Source organism: Salvelinus alpinus, chromosome 11 (genome assembly GCF_045679555.1).
Source record: "Salvelinus alpinus chromosome 11, SLU_Salpinus.1, whole genome shotgun sequence".
Taxonomy (NCBI): Eukaryota; Metazoa; Chordata; class Actinopteri; order Salmoniformes; family Salmonidae; genus Salvelinus; species Salvelinus alpinus.
In genome coordinates, this window is record NC_092096.1 from 34538908 (window position 1) to 34546407 (window position 7500).

At 44.0% G+C, this 7500-nt stretch overlaps 1 protein-coding gene across 1 annotated transcript in view; it reads left to right on the plus strand.

Moving 5' to 3' along the window:
- The first annotated feature begins 70 nt into the window (after positions 1 to 70).
- The window catches only part of LOC139534035 (protein kinase C theta type-like), a 23724-nt gene continuing 16294 nt past the window's right edge, over positions 71 to 7500 (plus strand). Inside the window, exon 1 of the mRNA XM_071332682.1 lies at positions 71 to 195. The gene's annotated coding sequence lies outside the window, so the exon portion shown is untranslated. The remainder of the gene's footprint in view (positions 196 to 7500) is intronic.

Consider the following 7500-nt stretch of genomic DNA (forward strand, 5'->3'; position numbering starts at 1 on the left):
GTAAATGGGCGTTACCTTGATTTCTGCGGTGGTGCTGCTGGTGGTAAAATAGAGGTGCACTTATTCTGATCATTGGTGCCTCCGCAAGGCCACTTCGACACAGTTATTACAAAACTCTGAAGCAGCAAGATCGACATTAGCTTTAAATGAACCGCAACACCAAAGAAGTTGTGTTTTGTAGTTTGACCTTTAAAGGTAGGCATGCATTTATTCCGTTATGCCTATTCATCATTTGCATATGGATTTCCAGTCTGTAATAGAAGAACATTGTATATTTATTTTGATTTATTTGGGTATTTTGATCATTCCAATAGTCTGAAATATAGGCTACTGCATAAATTAAAAGACAATTTACATTTTTTAAATCCTGATTGACATGCACTTATAACCTTCCCATCCATGCACCAACTACACCAGAGACTTCAAAAGGAGGTAGGCCTATAGTCATTGGTAGAGAACGATGAATGAAATATGAATGATATGCTGCATCGTAGCCTAATATGCATATGTGTGGAGTAGAGTTGAGTAATAGGATTAGTAGCCTACCATAGGCACTTATTTGCTGACATAATTGTCATGTTTCTCGTATTCAGTGCTGTAAAACTTACTATGTTTCTAAATGTAAGCCAGGAATTAGTTAAGTAGTTGTACTTATGGACAAAGCTCTCCTTGGTTTTACTTGTACTCCATTGATGTGATCACTCAATGTTATTATGAGGTACACCTCAAGGGTCAAAGCCACATTCTTAGAATTAGACATTTATCCATGTTTTTCAATCATCAAATTTCAAAGTTGTTCCAAAAAATGTGTAAGTGTTTACGGTTAAGTTTAAGCATTAACTCCGAATTTTTAAGGTTAGGATTAAGTTAAGGCATTAACTCTGGTTGGTTGAGGTAAGGGTTAAGGTTTGGGATAGGATTAAAACCCACATTTCAAAAACAACTTTCAACCTATCCACCATCCCTGTCCACAACACCCTAGCCAAACAGAAACCTACTTGAAGGTAACAGCGCTAACTGTTGCCCCAGTTGCCAGTTTTAACTTCATCTCCCAACGGCCTCAGACATGGATGGACGTTGAATACTGTCTTATATCATGGGTGACCTGGCTGCGCACGCACGCACGCACGCACGCACGCACGCACACACACACACACACACACACACACACACACACACACACACACACACACACACACACACACACACACACACACACACACACACACACACACACACACACACACACACACACACACACACACACACACACACACACACACACTCTCCTCTCTGATGGTGGAGCCTACAGAAGAAGGTTTGATGGGAGGCTCTTTGACCCTCATGAAAGGTCCACTAAAGGTCAAACTGAGGAAAAAGTTGTTCATATGGAATGGTCATTGTGTTTGATCTCCAGTGTGTGTGTGTGTGTGTGTGTGTGTGTGTGTGTGTGTGTGTGTGTGTGTGTGTGTGTGTGTGTGTGTGTGTGTGTGTGTGTGTGTGTGCGTGTGTGGCGGTCAGGATGAAAGAGATCGCTAGCCTTTTATGAGGGCTTGTGGGGAGACATGCATACACACAGTTGAGTAGTTCAGGGAAACAGTATTGAAAGAGTTCATCTTGTGTTAAACCTCTATGACCCTTAAGGTGTCCACATAGCATCATAACCAACACATAACTATACAGGACATGAAGTGATTGTGTTTACAACAGAAAATCTGGGGTTGCTAGTCTGATGTAAGAACCTCTGGGTGTAACAAGGACCGTTGTTGTTGTTCCAGCATAAATACATGGGAATTAGGGCCACTTATAACACAGTAGAGAGAGAGAGAGAGGGAGAGATTATTTTGGAACTTGTGAGTGTAATATTTACTGTTCACTTTTTATTGTTTATTTAACTTTTTTATCCATTTCAGTTGCTTTGACAATAAAGCCCCTTGAATTGAGAGAGAGAGAGAGAGACAGACAGACAGACTCAACATGAGCTCCTGATATATTTCATATTTTTTTTGTTTTTAGAATGAGATAAACACTCTAATCGAAAAAGAATTCCAGACAAGTGATCAACAACAACTCTACTCATTCAGACTAGAAAAAAAGTAACTTTGCACCTCAAGTTAAGAAGTTTTGACTCTAGCTAGCTAACGTTAGCTACACAACAAAAACCTAGCCAACAGACTAACAAGCTAGCCAGAAGAAATGAGCTGGAACAAACCTAGCAAGGGGAGCTAATACAATTACATCAAACGACCAAACTGAGTGAGTAAACCAAAAAGGATTACGGACTAACTTTAAACATATCTTCTGGGTTTTTTTGGTAAAGATTTGTCACTCTTTTTGCTGTTATTTAAAAACTAAATTAGAGCTAGCTAGCAACAGCAGCAGACAAACAAACCGGTTGCTATGGCAACAGAGCAGCGGAACAGAGCAGCAGCAGCAGTAGTAACAGAGCCCACAGGCACCATGTCCTCACTTCCCCTCAGCACTGAATCCATTCTCTACCCTCCAGAGGCCAAAAAATGACACAACGAGGAAAGCCTTTAAAACGGAAACTACTAAAGGGGCCAGAAACAACAAAAACGGTGATGTGAGTAATCTCATCTTTCTCACTGACCAGCCAAATGCTTGGCACTCAGCAGTGTGCTCTCACTACCCATCCATAAAGAAAAAGGGAATCTGTAATGGGTGGAAGCTGAAAGTCAAAAGAGACAGATGACCCTGACAGCACCATGATAACAATCAACCTCTACAAGACTGGGACTGTCATGGTGCAAGGTAATCTTAGGCTGTTTGAAACAGACTTTCAGACCATTAAGGAGAGAGCGGAGAGAGAGAAGGACACCACCAGTGACATGCCCTCCCACAAGACAAACTCCACCAGTACCACCCTCACCCCTACTAGCCCCACCCAAAAAGGCACATCCAGCACCTCTCTTCCCACCATAGTGGAGGACACGCCCCAGGAGGAGAGTGACCCCCTCAGTGCAGAGCAGGCTCAGGCCCTCCTCACCCCAATGGCTGCCATGAGGGATGAGTTCACCAAACTGGAGGGGGAGGTGGTCCTGCTCAGGGAGAGCGTGAGCAAACAGCAACCAGACAACCACACCTTAGAGGAGCTCCTAACCAAGGTGCGGACAGAGCAGGACAGCAGCCTTGCAACACAGCTGAAAGAGGTTCAGCAAGAGAGAGACGGACTCAAGAGAGAGCTGGCTGATCTAACAAAGGAGGTGAAAGAGCTCCAAAAAGACAGGCAGAGCAGTAATAACGATCTGACCACAGGAGCTGCAGGAGAGAAAGAGAACAGAGGACAGGCTGCAGGAGCAGCTAGATCACCACCCTATGACCTGCCCTCACACAGCAGAGGAGGCCACTTCAACCAGCCAGGCCTCCCCAGCCCTGCTTGCTACATGCCTCCCCAGCCCACAGAACAGCCTCCCACTGACAGTGGCACCGGCACAGACCAGCCACACCCCAGCTCCAACACCCACGAGCCCCCCCTCTACCCCATCCAGTCCAGAATAAACACTGGCTGACATCGTCCTGTTGATGGACTCAAATGGGAAGTTTGTTCAGGAGAATAAACTTTTCCCTAGACACAAAACGAGAAAGGTGTGGTGCCCAAAAACGCAGAGTGGCATAAAGCTGCTTGATAAGGCCCATCTTGGGTCGCCAAGCCACATAATCATACACACCGGAAGCAACGACCTGCGTGCTCAGCAGGAGAAGGTGGCGACTTCACTACGGGGAGTGATTGAGAAGGCCTCCGCAATCTTCCCCAACTCAAGAATCGTGGTGTCAACCCTTATACAGAGGAAAGACTTCCACCCTGCCACAATCCAAAGAATAAACGCCAGCCTCTCCCGGGACTGTGCCCTGTGACCCAATGTACACCTGGCCCACCATCCCACCCTCAATCTGGACTGTCTCTATGACCATGTTCACCTGTACAGGGAGACAGCCCCCATCCTTGCCAAGACTCTCAAGGACGTTGCTTTAAACCGCAGCCCGACCTCTCCACCCAGGAACAGTGGAGCAATCTCCACCCCTCCGAGATCAGCGAGACAACACCCCAGACCAGCACCCTGGACCCCCAGCCACGACCACAGCACCACCAACCTCAATGCCCACCACAGCCAGCGCAGCACAGACCACCCCAGCCCAGCTTCAGGCCCAACCAGACGAGGCCTCCCACCCTGCCACCCACCGCAGACCCACACTTGGAGGAGCCACAGCCCAGCAGGCAGAGCTACGCACAGGCTGTGAGAGGAGCAACTGGCCCAGGCCCCACCAATGAAATTAGTGACATTAAACAAATGCTGAGTCTACTATGCTCACATGTGATAGGTCGAGGGTCATGGTAAGATGAGCACAAGATCTCCACCATCCTCACACTACATCCACCCACGTGGCATGACACAAATGCTATCTTAAATGATAAACAAATCACATTTGCATAATAAGAGTTTACGTTAATTGAAAAATCCTATTTTAACAGTTCTTGTTGGATTGTGAGTGTTTGTGTCATTTTCTGAAGGTAAAGAAAAAAAAGTGATGAAATCTTTTTACGTTGCATGTTGGAATTTACAAAGATTGAAGTCCTCTGCTTTTGGGCTAAAGAGCAGAGACCCAGACTTCCTGAAAGAATTTGATGATGTTGATATTGTAGTACTACAGGAAACATGGTGCAGAGGTGATGTTTCCACTGGCTGTCCACTAGGTTATAGGGAGATAATCATACCATCCACTAAATTAAAAGGAATCAGACAGGGCAGAGACTCAGGGGGAGTGCTAATATGGTATAAATCTGAACTAATTAATTCAATCGAATTGATCAAAACAGGAGAATTCTTTATCTGGTTAAAAATCAACAAGGAGGCTATCTTGACAGACAAAAACGTCTTCCTCTGTGCCACATACATTCCCCTCTCAGTCACCCTACTTCAATGAAGAGAGTTTCTCCATTCTAGAGGGGGAAATTAGTCACTTTCAGGCCCAAGGCAACGTACTGGTCTGTGGAGACCTGAATGCTAGAACAGCAGAAGAACAAGACACTATTAACAGTCATGGGGATAAACACCTACCAGGAAGCAACAACCTTTCCCTCCCCACATACCCCCACAGAAACAACTATGACAAATTGAAAAACAAAAATGGAGTACAGCTCGTGAAGCTCTGTCGAACACTGGGTCTGTACATAGTCAATGGTAGGCTGAACAAAAAAGGAACAGCACATTAGAAATCAGCTGGATGGAATTGAGGAACCCATAGAATGAAACCACTTCTGGGAGAATTGGAATAAATTAAACAAACCTCATCAGGAGGAATTGGCTATCCAAAATGGGGATATATGGAGAAATCACTTTGCAAACCTCTACAGCAATATAACAAAGAGCCCAGAACAAAAAGATATACAAGAAAAATGACAAATCCTTGAATCAGCAGTCAAAGACTATCAGAATCCTGTGGATACCCCAATTACAGAAGAAGTATTATTGGAAAAACTATGCACTCTCCAACCCAAAAAGGCCTGTGGTGCTGAGGGTATTTTAAATGAAATTATCAAATATACAGACCACAAATTCAAATTGGCTTTACTCAAACTCTTCAACATTATCCTCACTGCAGGTATTTCCCCCGATATTTGGAACCAGGGATTGATCACACTAATCTATAAAAATGTAGACAAATTTGACCCAAATAATTACAGAGGAATTTGCGTTAACACCAACTTGGGGAAAATTCTCTGCAGTATTATAAATAGCGGACTACATAATTTCTTTGGCGAACACAACGTCCTGAGTAGAAGCCAGATTGGATTTCTAAAAAACAGACCACATTTACACCCTCCACACTCTAATTGACAAACAAGTAAACCAAAACAAAGGCAAAATCTACTCGTGTTTTGTAGATTTCAAGAAAGCATTTGATTCAATTTGGCACAAAGGTCTTTTTTATAAACTAATAGAAAGTGGTATTGGAGGGAAAACATATGATGTTATTAAATCAATGCACACTAAAAATAAATGTGTGGTTAAAATTGGCAACAAGCAAACAGACTTCATCTCTCAGGGACGTGGAGTGAAACAGGGCTGCCCAATAAGTCCAACACTATTTAACATCTACATTCATGAATTGGCAAAAACACTAGAAGAATCGGCAGCACCTGGTATCACCCTACACAACACTGAAATCAAGAGCATTCTATGCCATTATAAGGATCATTAAATTCCAATTAGAATCTGGCTAAAAATGTTCCAATCAGTTATAGAACCAATTGCTAACAACGAATTTACCAAATGGGACAAACATCCAATTGAAATACTGCATGCAGAGTTTTGCAAGACTGTATTGCAAGTGCAAAGAAAAACTCAAAATAACGCAAGTAGAACAGAATTTGGCCAATACCCCCTTCTCATTCGAATAGAAAAAAGAGTCATCGAATTTTACAACCATCTAAAAACAAGTGACCCCAAAACATTCCATCACACAACTCTACAATGTCAAGAGATGAAACAAGGGAAGAGTCCCCTCAGCCAGCTGGTTCTGAGGTTCAGTTCATTAACCCAAACCAACCCCATCGAGCCTCAGGGCAGCACTCAGATAATCTGGCCAAACCAAATCATCACAAAACAAAAATAAAAATATATCACCTATTGGAAAGACACCACAAAAGAATCTAAGTAAACTTCAATGCTATTTGGCTCTAAACAGACAGTACATGGTGGCAGACTATCTGACCACTGTGACTGATAGAAAACTGAGGAAAACACTGACCAGGTACAGACACAGTGAGCACAGTCTGGCTATAGAGACCAGTCGTCACAGACAAACATGGCTGCCCAGAGAGGACAGGCTGTGCTCACAGAGAATTCAATAGATAGACAGAGAGAAAGAGAGAGTGATGGAGAGAGAGACAGAAAGAGAGAGAGAGAGAGAGAGAGAGAAAGAGAGAGAGGCAGAGGTAGCGAGAGAGACAGAGAGATGGAGAGAGAGAGACAGACAGCGAGAGAGACAGAGAGAGAGAGACAGACAGAGAGAGACAGAGGTAGAGAGAGGGACAGACAGAGAGAGAGGGGCAGACAGAGAAAGAGGGACAGACATAGAGAGAGAGAGAGAGAGAGAGAGAGAGAGAGGGGCAGACAGAGAGAGAGAGAGAGACAGAGACAGAGAGAGAGGGACAGACAGAGACAGAGAGAGAGGGACAGACAGAGAGAGAGTGGGAGAGAGTCAGAGATATGAGAGAGATGATGGCTAATGAGAGAGATGGGGTGAGGAAGTTGTGTGGATAGATAGGGAAATGTTCATTAGAGTGTAACCGAACGACAATATGCCCTGAGGTGGTCCTCACCTATCGTTCTCTTACTGTTACAGAACAACCAAAGCAGTTGAACTCTCCATGTTCTGACCGTGACTGAACATTTCCCTATCCAACAATCTCTCACACAGGCTCTCTAGTGTCACTTTAAGTCATGTTAGTACATGGTAGGTACATTTCAGTGTTTT